General features: G+C 35.8%; 1 gene segment (V, D, J or C); it reads left to right on the plus strand.

Annotated features, from left to right (window-relative positions):
* The first annotated feature begins 1,812 nt into the window (after positions 1-1,812).
* Positions 1,813-10,568, plus strand: LOC307160445 (putative non-functional immunoglobulin kappa variable 6D-41). The segment is given in 4 exons: positions 1,813-1,894; positions 1,978-2,303; positions 8,022-8,102; positions 9,198-10,568.
* Positions 10,569-15,183: the final 4,615 nt, after the last annotated feature.

The raw sequence follows: 15,183 nt of genomic DNA on the forward strand, positions 1-15,183 counted from the left end.
AACGTCACCCTTGGAATCGGCTATCCCAGCATAATCAGATTAGGCTAACGTTACAATGTGTAGGCTACAAAGTAAAAGCAATTAAAAATAACTAAAATTTACAGTGTCCTTTTTTTTATATAGCTTAAAAAATTGCGCCTTTAAAACTATTCATCACCTGTGATCCGTCGCAGCACAGATTTGAAACAATACTTTCACCATTGACGCGAGGATGAAGTTATACTAGAGGTCGTTCTGGCGTTATGCACAACCATGCTATGGTTAGACAAGCAACTATAAAACTTCGAATTTACACAAATGAATTACAACAGGCTGAATTACCTGTCGAGAAGAAAGCAGGCAACCTCGGCGTCCGTTTTTAAATCTTTTCTCCTCATGAGCTCTTTCCATCTGGGAAAAGTTACTCCAATATTGACTATGGTCTTGCTGATTTGTCTGTCGCGTTGACGTTTTAATTCTCTCTTTCAAATGTGAGTACGCACGCACACACACACACACACACCACACTATCTTTCAAATCTGCCGGCACTCGCGAGCTCGCGAGTAATCTCCCCCTCGCATTCGTCACGGTGTCACTGAGTGAAAAACGCAAAAGGCGAAGCTTGAATTTACTGGTATGTCCCTCTTTGGCTAATGTAGTTTCAAGATGGAGGGGCAACATGGCGACCGGCATTCGAACCCCTCACCCGTATGTACTTTCAATGGCAGATTATAAACTTAAGAGAATACTTTATTACTTGAAAGAAGTAAATATACATTAATGAGCACATATATTTTTGAAAGAACTAAGTGTTTTTTGCTAAGAATCAACTAAAAAAGTTACACAGTGTAGCTTTAAGAGACAATAGAAGAAAGTACATAAGGATGCAATAATTGGATTTAATATATGCAGTTTAACTAAAATACATTTTCATTTAATTGCAATTCACATTTAAGTGTGAGAAAACATTAGATTCCATTCACAATGTAATCTACAAGTATATTGTTTCTTTAATAAGAACTCTTAAAAGTACAGCATGTTTCTTTTTCACAAGGGTTTGCATGTTTATCATTATGTTATTATCATCTTGGAAATAAAAATTATTATTTTAATCCAGTTTTGCGTTAAATATCTTAAAGGGGTGGAGATGGAAACAACCGGGTGGTTTATTTTAATGGCGTCCTGGATTGTGTTGAAGGATTATATGTTTATTCGGAGCATTTTGTCTTGTAAACGAGGCAGAGTGTAATGGAGAGTTCACAAAGAAACTACTGTTGAAAGATGAAGAACAGATGTGTTGGATCTGACAGCAGCTGCATCACAAACCGCAAGTAAACGATTTCATAATGCTTTGTCTGTAAATTACGGTTTTATATAATGTCACTCACATCACATCGTGTAATAGCGAGTGGGCGTTGATACTGTTTTACGACACAACGACTTTAGCCAATCATAACAGTGGCCGTTTAATGACAAGCCTTATAGGAGCCGCCCCTTAAAAACTGACCATTTCAGACAGAGGGTCAGAGTGAAGGTTGAAGCTTTATTAACATTACAAGTGAACCTCAAGTCAAAATCATGACCCCTTTAACTATTAGGTGAACCAGAGCTTCCTTTACATGTGTTTTATTCTGTCCTTTAGATCGAAGCTCCTTCATAATGATTTACAGCTGGATGTAAATTGTGTTTTCTCTGGGTTTTTCCCCCATATATGAAGTAAGTGAGAATATTAAAGCAGTTTCTGGATGAAGTGATTGGCTGAACTCCAGTGATCGTCACTCTTTCAGAGTTTCTCTTCCTCATATATGAGTCTCTCAGTCTCTCTTATTCTCTTCATCTCTCCACTAAACTCAAACTGCTTCACAGGGAAGATGCTGATCATTTTCTACTTCACTCTCCTCACTCTTCTGTCATGTAAGTTATTTCACTACAGACATGTTGTTCTCTCAGAGGTGTCAAAGTTGATGAAATTAATTATATTGATTATAATTTCTCAGGTGTCAGATCTGTGAAAGTGTTCACACAGAAACCCTCTGTGCTGACAGAACAAAAAGGCAAATCTGTGACTATGGATTGTAACGTTGTAAAGGATGAGGGCTATTATGTCAGCTGGTATAAACAGAATCCAAACGAAGCTCCTCAGTTTGTGTTGAGATACTATCAGTCACACAGCTCTCCTAACAAATATGGTGATGGTTTTACATCCAGCCGCTTCACATCTACAGCTCAGTCAAAGATTGACTATAGACTGATCATCAGTAATGTGGATGTTGGTGATTCTTCAGTGTATTACTGTGACACATGGGACAACACTGCTAAAGAGGTCGTATCACAGTGATTCACACCATGACAAAAACCTCCTCACTGCTCACATTCACTTCTGCTTTTACACACATCTCACTTGATCTTGAATTCAATATACAATTTGGTCGTTTTTTACAGTTTACAGTTACATTAGTATATTTATATCAATTAAATCAAGTGTAACTCTAGAGATGGACTGGTCACCTAGAGACATGTTGGAAATGTATATTTATTTTTATTTCATATTCGTTTATATCATATTCGAGGAAAATTGATCACACTATTAAGCATTAAAATTAATATTTGAAATATTTGAATGTATACATACATTTACTTTGGAGATATTTTTTATATTATATATTAAGACATTATACAGCATATCTGAAAAAAAGAAAAGATGTGCACTAGTGACAGATGAAGTATCTAGTGAACTGTGACTGTGCTTCCCTAACACACTTATATCATATCATTTAATTTCATTCATGAGAAGCTTATTATTACAGACCTTTAAAAAGCCCAATACTGTAAACCACATTCAAATATCACAGTGACTCGTTTAAAAATATATATTAGCATGTATTAAAAATATATTAACTGTCAGATACACCTCTGATTAACACTAAGAATTTTTTCGATTAATTTTTAAGCATTACAGTTTTTCTCAGTCGATTGGACACATTTCTCTAAACTCAGTTCATTACTCTAAACACACTCTTATCTTATAGCCAAACAGTTCATGAAGCTCTGTATTTTATTATTAGTAAATACTATCATCAAAACTACAGGTGTGTTCTCTATTGATTTCATAACATATTCAGCTATAGACACACAAATATACTAATGAAAATGCATTTTATCATAAAGTTCTTAAATGAGGAGTTTTGTTTATATCCCCCCCCCTCCCCCCCCCCAAAAAAAAAAATTATACACAATACACAAATGTTTGCTGTTGTACAGTACTGTGATCACTCAACTTTATTGATCACGGCTCTGATTTACATCTGGACAGAGAATTTCACACAGAATATATTCTAATCATGCATTATTATCATCCATGTTTCTTCTGCCTCATCTTCACAGGACTCTTCTGTTGTGGTTGATGGTGTTGTTAAAAAATGACTTGCTCTTATTCCATTGAAAACAAACTTGGTCATCCTCAATGTTCTTGAACTTAAATTCTGAATAATGTTTGGACATTTACAGAACTTTCCCCTCTGAGTCTTTCTCAAAACTACAAATGTACACTATCTAGTGTAGTAAAACACTCATAGAAGTGGAATGTCTGAGTGTAACACTTTGGATCTGTTTCAGCTTCTCTTAAGAAGATTTATTTATTACGTGATGATTTTCCATTACATTTGAAAGTCTGTACCTTCTACGTCTCTTCACTCCTCTTTCATCCCTTCCTTTTGTCTTTGTACAATTTATCCTCTTATTCTTTCCACTACACCAATGTCCTCCACTTCACCCATCTCTTCTCCCTCTCCTTTTCTTAAACTCTCTCCTCCTCTCCTCTTCATCTCTTTCTACCTGTTTCACTCTTCCTCTCCCGTTCCTCAACTCTCTCCACCATCACGTCTTTCTTTTCCTCTTTTCATGCTTCTTCTTTTTTTTTTATTTGCATAACAATGTTTGCTACTTTTGAATAGTTTATATCTTTACTGCAATTGTGATAGCTGTGTAAACAATTAGAAGAACTGCATTTCCAGTAATGTGTGTATTAATAACCATCAGATTGGCCTACTAGTTTGGGGTCAACTGAAATCATGCTGGGCGTGTCTATTGTATGAGGCGGGCGTGTCTTTCAGTGGCTCCTCCCTCTCAGAGCTCTTGACTGTCTTAAAGTTTCTCTCTCTGATCATCTCAGCATTATTCTACAGCACTGCTCATCTTTACACGTCACACAGACCAAATCACAAGATGATCACGATATTCTGTGCTTTCTTTACTCTTCTGACCTGTAAGTTTTCCTCATTTCTGATGTCAGATTTAAAGTGTTTTGACACACAATCTCATATAAAGGATGTGTTTATTCTGCAGGTGTCAGTGGAGTGACTGTAGTGACTCAGAGTCCATTAATCACAGTCAATAAAGGAGAAACAGCTAAACTGGACTGTAATCTGGGGACAGTTACTAATTCGGAAGCTAGATGGTACAAACAGACTCCAGGAGGAGTTCCTCAATATATGTTAAGATTTTATCATAGCTGGAGCTCAGCTGAATATGGATCTGGTTTCTCTGCTCCTAAATTCACATCAACACATTCATCTACATCAGATTATAGTCTGATCATCAATAATGTGGATGTTGGTGATTCTTCAGTGTATTACTGTAAGACATGGGACGACTCTGTTAAAGAGTACGTATCACAGTGATTCACACCATGACAAAAACCTCCTCATTGCTCACATTCACATTCACTTCAAGTCAAGTCAACTCATTTATATAGCGCTTTTAACAATATGGATTGTTTCAAAGCAGCTTTACAGTGATTATAGGAAATTACCGTAACAGATTGTTTAGGCTTTACACTATTTCACAACACAGATTCATGATGAATTATAAACTAATCACAGATGCTGAGAATATTCTCCAATTTCTTTACTATTCTGCCCTGTAATTAATTATTTATAGAAATATTTGTATCAAAATAACACATATAACAGGGTAGTGTTAATTGTATTCCAGGTCTTCTGAAGCTACAGCAGTTTCTCATCTCTGGTCCTCAGGTGTAAAGACACACTTTCTTGAAGTGACCATAACATGTTCCCTTCACTAACAAACTTACAGTATGTGATGGATTCAGTTGTTCACTTTCGTTTGAAACGCCCGACAAACGGTGTCTCCTTCCCAAAGTGAATTCTCTCAGTGTTCACAACAGATTACTCGCATCTTTGGCTACAAATAATCATGGGAACCTCATCTACAAATGAACAATAATAACACAGAGAAAATGTGTCCCACTTTTTATTACAGTTTTTCTCGATTGCTTAAACACTATAACCAGGCTTTTGAACTAAAATTTCAAAACCATAATGCCATTTATCAAAAAGCACACCCATTTCCCTAAACTATAAACACTATTCCCTGTTTTTACACATGAGTCAGATTTGTTGAACTGTCACTGCAAAACTCTACACACAAATCCCTTCATTTCTCATTGCTTAGACCATGTTGTCATTTAGAAAGCACTAGCATTCAATATTGTTCACTCAAGTCTGCACAGCTTCAGCTCAGTTAGCACACAATTACCCAGGTGGAAACACTAAGAGTCAAAATTTAACACACATCAATCAGATCCTTCAGTAGATAGATAAAAGGGCCCAAATCAGTTTATTGAGTTTTGGAACAATGGATCCAGAAAGACATGAAGGAAGAGATAGGGAGGATAAGAAGGAGGAGGAGGAAGGGCAAGGGCAAGAAGACAAGCAGTCTCAGATGAAATTCAAGCCACTCTAGTTGCACATATCTTTATCAATGGTTTGACTATGAGGGAGGCTGGGCTATGAGTAAGGCCAAATTTGAGTTGCTTTACCGTCGCCTCGAGAAGCTTCAGGGAGGAGTGGTGGCAAACAAAATTCTATCACTGAATAAAAGACAAACATTTCCAGTAGTATTTGATGAGGTGTATTTTCTTGCAAGAAAAGGCCAGCAGTCGTACCACAAGCAACATAACCAGTTTTGGAAATGTTGTTTTGAATTTATTGCACCAGTGTGTTAGACTATGTTGTAGTGTGTGTGTTTGAGAGGGCTTGTGTGTCCTGTCTGAGGGCAAAGTTTGGTTTTTCAGCAAGAGTGAATGGTTTTGAGTGTAGAGCTTCATTTTGAACTGAAAATAGGATGTTTGGGGAATTGGGTGAGATGTTATGGATTTGTGTTTATAGTTTTGAGAATACGAGGCATAGTTTCAAGAAATGTGTTTAAAGGGGGGGTACAATGGTGTTTCATGTATTCAGAGTTGTTTACAGTGTTAAAGAGATGGATTCTCATGCTAAACATGGGCAAAGTTTTAAAAAAATATTTTGGACGAATAACGGAGAATTTCTATGCTGAAAATCTTACTTCCGGGTTGGTACAAGTTTCGGCTGGTTTTTTTTAGATCGTGGATCTAATGACGTAGATAAGAGTGGAACTCCTTATATGAGCATTTCTCCCGGAAAAGCTTGCCCGCGATCACGTCGACTAGAGGAGAGCGAGACCGCGCACATCAACGCGCTTCAACAGGATATCATCGGCAGCGCTGCATAGGATTTGTTCAAGAATGTCTCCAAAAAAGTGTGTATTTGGATGTGAGGGAAAGCTTACCGTGTCCAGCTTTCCAAAGAACCCAGTGTTACAGGAACAGTGGATGCCGTTTGTTTTTCCGGGGCAGCAACGGAGTGTAGGAAGTGCGGTTATGTGTTCTGGTCGTTTCAGTGACGAATGTTTTATTAACAAGGCTCAGGTCGACGCTGGATTTGCAAATCGTTTGCTATTAAAACGTGGAGCGGTCCCAGTGATAAAAGACCCGATAAAAGAAGATTTCTGTCTTTTGCTGGAAATAAAGCACTACCGCTTGACTCTATAGCTCCGCCTCCAGGACCTCGGCTTTTTCCGGAGAGAATCGGAAAGCTGTATTTTTCTTTTCTAAATATAATAAAACTAAACACTTTTTTGAGATATTAAGGATGCACTACTACTCTATAGGTACTCAAGATTAACATGAGATTAGGTGAAACTGTGCATGTTATGTACCCTTTAAGCAATCGAGAAAAACTGTAAGTGGCTTTAAGTTCTATGTACTTACATCGAAAAATATGTACAATGTACTTATTGTGTTCATGTTGTATTGTAAAACACTTTGCTGCTGTTAAGGTGTGATACAGGTAAGGTTAGGGACAGGTTTGGTGGCATGGGTTGGTTTAAGGGTGGGTTGAGGTGTTAAGGAAGGGTTAACAGCTTAAACAGTTATAACAGTTTATTTAACAGTTTATAAATGTAATTACATAAATTAATTACAGCTATAGTTACAATGTAAAAGTAAAAAAAAAAATGTACAATGTAAAAACATGTATGTACACAATAAGTCCATTGTATCAAATTATTAATTTCAATGTTAGTACATATAGTACTTAAAGCCACTTAATATAAAGTGGGACCAAAACAATTAATGACAGCAACTGGTGGAAAATATGACAAACAAACACTTTATCTCGTGTCTTAAAGCTAGAAATTCCTCATGCTAAAAAAAACTGCATAAAAACAGCTTGTCAGCTCCATCATAAACCATCACAATTACTCACAGCGAGCGAATTTAGCGCAGAACACAGCATTGTTTTGGGTGTTCGACAAGTTCCATCGCAACATATAATATTTTCTTTTTTCTTTTCTTTGTATCTTTAGGTCCGGTGTTAAAAATGACTGTGTGAATGCTGAGTGAATCAGGACTATGTATTGTTTTCTTTTTTTCGGTCTTGACCAAAAGAATCAGGAGAACCGAACTACAAGTGTGAACACACTGAGACAACAGCAGATTCACTGCAGTCACTGACACCTCAGAATAACAACAGCCATATGACATTGTGTTTCACAGCACTTTAATACACAGCCGTCAAATACAGCAAATATGAAGACTAAAACAGCAACATAAATGTGTTTGTGCTTGAATCTGAAACATTTCTCCATGAAATAAATGTGTAAAGGACACAGTCAGCCGAGGTTGAGTGAGTGTTTCACTTCTGTTTGTGTCTCTTCACAGACTGAGGAGGTTTTTGTACGACTGAACATATGAAATGTGTCACTGTGGTATTCGGACAAGGAACAAAACTCATTGTGACTGGTAAGTGATCTTTACACTGTGTTTTTCTTTTAATCTTTTCCCTGTATTAAATATAGTCTAAACTTTATTATATAAACTCATTATTGTAGTTAATTTAGTTAAATGTGTGAACTCAGTCAGAGACAGTTTTATCAGCACCTCCAGTAAACAGTCCTGAAATACTGACAAGACTTTCACTGCAGCTTTAACTCTCATCTGTGGTTTTATCTGCTTGTATTTGTTATTCAATTAAGAATAATAATAATAATTATTATTATTATTATTATTATAGAACAGACTTTTTCATGTTGTGATTTAAGGACAAGCATCTACTTTGTGTTTAATTTGATGTATTTTTAAAAATCCTCATTGAACTAATAATGTACAGTATCTGTGAAACAACACATGAGAAGTTGACCTGCAGTGTGACGTGCTGTATTACATCTAAAACTGTTTTGCTAAATGTTTTTTAATAATTATTATACATGAAGCTTTTATTAACTAGTGTATTACTCAATTTGTACCTTTATGTCACGCTGTAGGACAGTTGAAAATGAGAATAGTGTCAGCATCTAAAATATACACTGTGTGACAAATATATTCACATTTCAACCTGAAATCTTGATGTAGAAAATAACAATCCAACAAACTACCCACATACATGCACTATCTGACTTTTGTGTTGCAAGTCAATAAAGACATTTAGATGCATGTTTTAAAATTTTAATTATGATATTAATTGTTTATTTAATGATGTGAGAAAAGATGAATTGTTGACATGTTGATGTGTGACATTTTCAAAGTTTAAATGTAGTCAGAGTTCAATATGTCAGATGTGTGTCTGAGATGCAAATGTTTGTTCATGTTAATGGTGATTTGTGTTGATGCTGATGCAGATGTTTGTTCATGTTAATGGTGATTTGTGTTGATGCTGATGCAGATGTTTGTCCATGTTAATGGTGATTTGTGTTGATGCTGATGCAGATGTTTGTTCATGTTAATGGTGATTTGTGTTGATGCTGATGCAGATGTTTGTTCATGTTAATGGTGATTTGTGTTGATGCTGATGCAGATGTTTGTCCATGTTAATGGTGATTTGTGTTGATGCTGATGCAGATGCTGATGTTGCTCCTCCTGTGCTGAACATCCTCCGTCCATCCAGAGAAGATCTGATCAGCTCCAGTAAAGTCACTCTGGTGTGTCTGATCAATCACATGTCTGTGGCTTTTGCTGATGTGCGCTGGCTTGTGAACGGGAACTCTGTCACTACAGGCGTCTTCACCGGCTCTGCTGAACAGCAGCCTGATCAGAAATTCAAGATGAGCAGTTATTTAACCATTGAGAGCTCAGAGTGGGACAAAGACCAAGATCTGACATGTGAAGCGTCTGTCGCCTCAAAAATCACCAGCACAAGCATCAAGAAATCTCAATGCAGCGACTAAACTCAGAGGATCTGATGTGTTGTTTGAGGGATTATGATAGCGAGTGATAATATCTTCTGACGTAGTGTAATAGAAATCATGAATATATATTAAAAATAGTTCAAGAATGTAACTTAGTAGCCTGAACTGTGTCATTTTCTGCGACAATATTGTGGCTTTAATGCTGATGTAAGATGATTCACAACCTGTTTAATAAACCGCATGTTGAACAAACAGTTTTCTTACTGATTTTGTAGAGAAATGCATTCAAAATGTATTAACTACTTCTTTACTAAGTCAGTTTTCACTTCTACGATCAATGGAAGAATGAATAATAAAAGTAGTATCATTGTGTAAATAATCAAATAAATCATGTCTTCAGTTTTAAAATATATGAAACCTCAGATCTTCAGAGGAAAGAGCAAATTAAACGAGTGTTACTGCTAGTAAATCTCATTTGTTCAGAGCACAGCAGAGATGAATGTGTCTGAATATGGAGACGATCACATGACTGATAATGAAGAGTGACTCAAAGACAAATGAAAAATGACTATTATTTGATACAGTAAAGTTACGATCTAAACTATGAGAAACAAAATGCTCCTGACGGCCTGACATTCGTGTGATACGACATCATGTGAATCTGGATTGTACAGTTGATGCTGAAGTGTGTCTTCTAGCAGATGCAGTGAGCTGTGGAGATTTTCTTCAGGACAGGAAGTTGATTCTGACACACAGGAAACACCTGCTGTTATAATCAGCTCTATGGAAATCAGCAGTTTCTCTGTCTCTTTTTATCTGTTCATTCAACCAGACAAGAGCATTAACAGCAAATGATCAGGGGATCTTCATCTGTACATGAACAATAATGGAGGAGCAATAAAATTAATTCAAAATGGGTGAAAAAAACAAAACAAAATTCACATACAAAACAAAGCAATATTCAGTGCTTTAAAATATAGTATTTGGTGAAATTTATGACTGTTTTTGGATCTCACTGTTTCTAAGTTTCAGATTTTGATTATTTCAGAACATTAGATGCTTTTTTGTAAAACATTAAACTTGCATTTGTTACTTGCGTTTTATACTTGCATGGATTATTTTAATAAGAAAATACTACTTTTATTCACCAAAGCATGTTGGCACACAAGCCTTCATGAGGGCTAAAAGCTCGCAGGAACACAAAGACTCATTTAAATACAAGCAAAGTCAGATAGTATAACATATCAGGTAAGTGATCATCACACATAGCCTCTGTATTTGTAAAGTTGTCCTAAAATATGTGTTTAAAGCCCCCCTGTAGTCAATAATTGTATCCCTAAAAACTCATCTTTGATCACCAAAATTACATATTTAAACTCGAAAAAAAAAAAATATATATATATTCATGCCTTAAAATAGTTTGAAAAGCCTATAACTCCACACCAGTGGTTCTCAACCTTTTTTGGGCCAGCGCCCCCTATCTATTATCCAGGTCCCTTACCCCCTGAGGCTCTGAAGGAGAGTAAAGCTACACTTGTGTGTCTGGCTGAGGATATTTCTGTAGCTCTGGTTCATGTCAGCTGGACAGTCAATGGACGCTCTGTTACAGAGGGAGTTTGGAGCAGTGCTACTGAGAAACAACAAGACAAAACCTTCAAAATGAGCAGCTCTCTGACCATCGACTCCTCGGACTGGACCGATAATGTGGATTTCTCATGTGAAGTGTCAGTGGGCTCAAAATTCACTAAGAAAAGTATCAAAAATTCACAGTGTTATTGAAATATTGTCTGTTATTTTCTTCTTCTTCTTTATTTCTTTTCATATTATTTGAATTGTATGATGCCATATCTGAGACTTAACACGAGTATATACTTTAATTTTTGGTTTTGGTTCTGCAATTAAAGATCTTTGGCAATGCATTTGTTTGCATTTTCTTTCATAGACATGCATGACTCTCTCTCAGGATACACCTGCACAATGTGCCTCATAATTTCAGCTTTATGTAAATCATGATGTTCCTCTGAGCTCTTTCAGAACTGAAACACACAAACTTAGTCTGTTAAGAAGTCACCGGCTGCACAGATCACAGAGAGATATATTTCATATACACAAAACCACATTATAATTAACTTGATTTTGTGATATCTAATCAATGCTTTATTTTGCATCACATATCTTACTCATTTATAACTTTTACTACATACTATTAAAAATATATATTTCTGTAATTGACAATCAGGCAACATAAATGTAAAAAATAATGACGTGCTTGGATAAGTAATTTATAATAAATACTGCAATATTTCATAAAAAAAAATAAGAATTGTCAATTTTGATTTCTTGGTGACTTCTATGGGGCACCGTTTGTAAAGCGACTGACGCTGAAAATAACAGCAACATTTTGTCACATTTAGCTTCAAACAATGTTTAAAAAACTGGTATGAATTTTTGACGGTCACTTTTTACCACATTTACAACAATATTTGTCAACTTAGAGATATTTTAAATAGTTAAATCTAAATATTAAATGTTACACCTAAATGTTAAATGTTAAATCTAAATGCTAAATCGAAATCGAAATGTTAAATCTAAATCTAAATGTTAAATCTAAATGTTAAATATAAATGTAAATCTAAATGTTAAATCTAAATATTAAATCTAAATCTAAATGTTAAATCTAAATATTAAATCTAAATCTAAATGTTAAATCTAAATGTTAAATCTAAATCTAAATCGAAATGTTAAATCGAAATGTTAAATCTAAATCTAAATGTTAAATCTAAATATTAAATCTAAATCTAAATGTTAAATCTAAATCTAAATGTTAAATGTAAATCTAAATCTAAATGTTGAATCTAAATCTAAATGTTAAATCTAAATCTAAATGTTGAATCTAAATGTTTCGAGTGAAACCAGAGCCCGTCTACGGAGAGCCTGCCCACTTCCCTGATTAAGCCCTGTTGTACCGAATTTTGGTTGTAGTACCACCAGAGTTCCACTGGGGGTGATCGCCATGAGTGCAAAATGAATGGGAGTCAATGGGGCTAGACGGCTAAATTTGTCTCTTTCACCCGATTGCCGTTGAGAAATCTCAGATCTGATTGTAGATTTTGCAAGTTCAACATGGGTTATAGGTTGAAAGTTGAATGAACAAGTACTTATGTCCTTTTGATTTCTTACAGGCTGAGTTGTTGTTGTCCATAACACGCTAGCATTCTGCTAATGAACGCTGATTGGTCAGTGAAGGACTGATTACGACTAGAGATCCCGCTTGATGGCATCGTGTCATCCGAAGCGGGACCAGAAACAAACAAAACAAAAACTCTTCTAGCACGTACGTTTACCTGTGTCAGCTGTGTTGTCGATGCCTCGAGTGAAAAGAAAGTGCAGAGCGCGAAAGCACCAAAGTAACTGAAGGATTGCCGTAAAGCCGTATCTCTGGTCGTACATGTGTATGACGTCATTGACACTTTAAAAGACTTTTTAAAGCAAATAAGTGACTCTAAAAAATCTAACACCCAGCAATGTGTAATTTATTTGCATTTCCTTTCGAATACAACATTCAAATCACTAGACAAAAAATTATATCCTGAGAAAAGTGGATTTTTATTGGTATAGCGCCATAGACCTCCATTCATTCTGCACTCGTCCTGTGAGCGCCCTCATATGGAATCAGAGTGGAACTGCAACCAGTTCAGAAGCCGGAAGTGTACTGAGAGTGAAACTTCTCGCCATATTAGACATTCTCTGCAGGGTTCTCAAGTCTCACGCATTGGCCGTGAGACACACGCAATTCAACCAGTTCATACGCTCACACGCCACACCGTGTATTTCTCACGCTGAAAAGGCAATGCCAACCAAGCATGTCATGTCATGCAAGCTTTATATGTAACGTTGTATACGAGGCGCGGGCACACAAAGTGAAGTTTCCTGCCGCCAGCGCGTATCTTGGCCAGATTGCGTTCGTTAATAGGCAACACAGATGCGCGAACACACGGAAGTTGACGGAACATTCTCGGCCACCGTACGTTCGTTACTAGGTAACCAACAACATCGCGCGAACACACGTCGTGATGATGGAGAAGGTAAGGTGGAAGAAAGCTCGTCTAACATTTTTAGGCTAGAACATTTAATATATAGCCCATCGTATACATTATTATTGATGCAGTCAAAAACTCTACAACTACTTTGCAACCAGGCCAGAAGCTTTGGCTCAGTTTGGCTAGCTTACGTTATCTGAAACTAAGGGAAATGTTAGTGGGTATGGGAAGGAATGAAGATGTATCTCTTCATTTTATTTTAAATAAATTTAAATTTATTTATTTTATTTTAAATTATATATTATACTGTATTAATAGTATTTCTAGTTACATTAAGGCTACATACGTATTAAAGCAGAGTGCTCTGGGTAATATATATCCTGTCAAAACATACATTAGTCATTGCCATTGCATTTGTATTTTTCAAACACTTACAACACAAAACACATTTCATAAGCTGAAGTGTGTACTCTTGTGTACACACACACACACACACACACACACACACACACACACACACACACACACACACCTTAATAATACTCTAATATGTCATTTGTTCACAATGTCCCACCACACAATAAATCATTATACCGTTTCGACTAGACATATTCAAAATGCAAAAATATTTGTTTTTCCAAACTGTTTGGAGCAATTCATTATATTTTTGTAATTTTTGTATAACTTATTTGTAATTTTGAAATATAACATTAAAGAGTATATTTGATGTGATGAATTGCTCTGTCATTTATTAGATTTACCAATTGTTATAATTTCAATTTGTGCGGGTTAACAATGGTTAAAATTGGGGGGCGGGGCTCCATTAGGCTCCTCCCCCAACCACACGTGATCTCACTCCAAGCTTTTGATCAAACTTGAGAACCCTGCTCTGGGTGAAACTAAATATTTAACTAATATGCAAATTCAAAATGCCGGTAACCGGAAGTGCCAAAATAAAAGCTCGAGGAGGTCAATGTGTGTTTATAGCATGATTTATAGTGTCAAATAACGAATAAAAAACATCTCATCCGAGGAAATGGACTTTTGGACATGGATTATCGAGATAATAACTAGGCCTACCTAAAATAATAAATACGTTTGGAGAAACTGTATTTGAAGAGTAGGCTAGTGTCACTTTTATGAAAAGTGCGGGTCTTATGACCTGCAGCCATAATAGCCAGCCACGAGGGGGCTCACTTTGACTGAATATCATGTCATCACTCTGTCATTACTCTCATCACGAAACTCTACAGTTTCTCCAAACGTGTTTATTATTTTAGGTAGTTATTATCGTTATATTATAGTTATTATTATGAGATGGTTTTTATTCGTTATTTGACACTATAAACCATGCTATAAACACACACTGACCTCCTCGAGCTTTTATTTTGGCACTTCCGGTTACCGGCATTTGGAATTTGCATATTAGTTAAATATTTAGTTTCACCCGAAACATTTAGATTCAACATTTCGATTTCGATTTAGATTTAACATTTCGATTTAGATTTAACATTTAGAGTTAACATTTCGATTTCGATTTAGCATTTAGATTTAACATTTAACATTTAGGTGTAACATTTAATATTTAGATTTAACTATTTAAAATATCTCTAAGTTGACAAATATTGTTGTAAATGTGGTAAAAAGGGACCGTCAAAA

The sequence above is a fragment of the Squalius cephalus genome (assembly GCF_949319135.1).
Source record: "Squalius cephalus genome assembly, chromosome: 1".
Classification (NCBI taxonomy): domain Eukaryota; kingdom Metazoa; phylum Chordata; class Actinopteri; order Cypriniformes; family Leuciscidae; genus Squalius; species Squalius cephalus.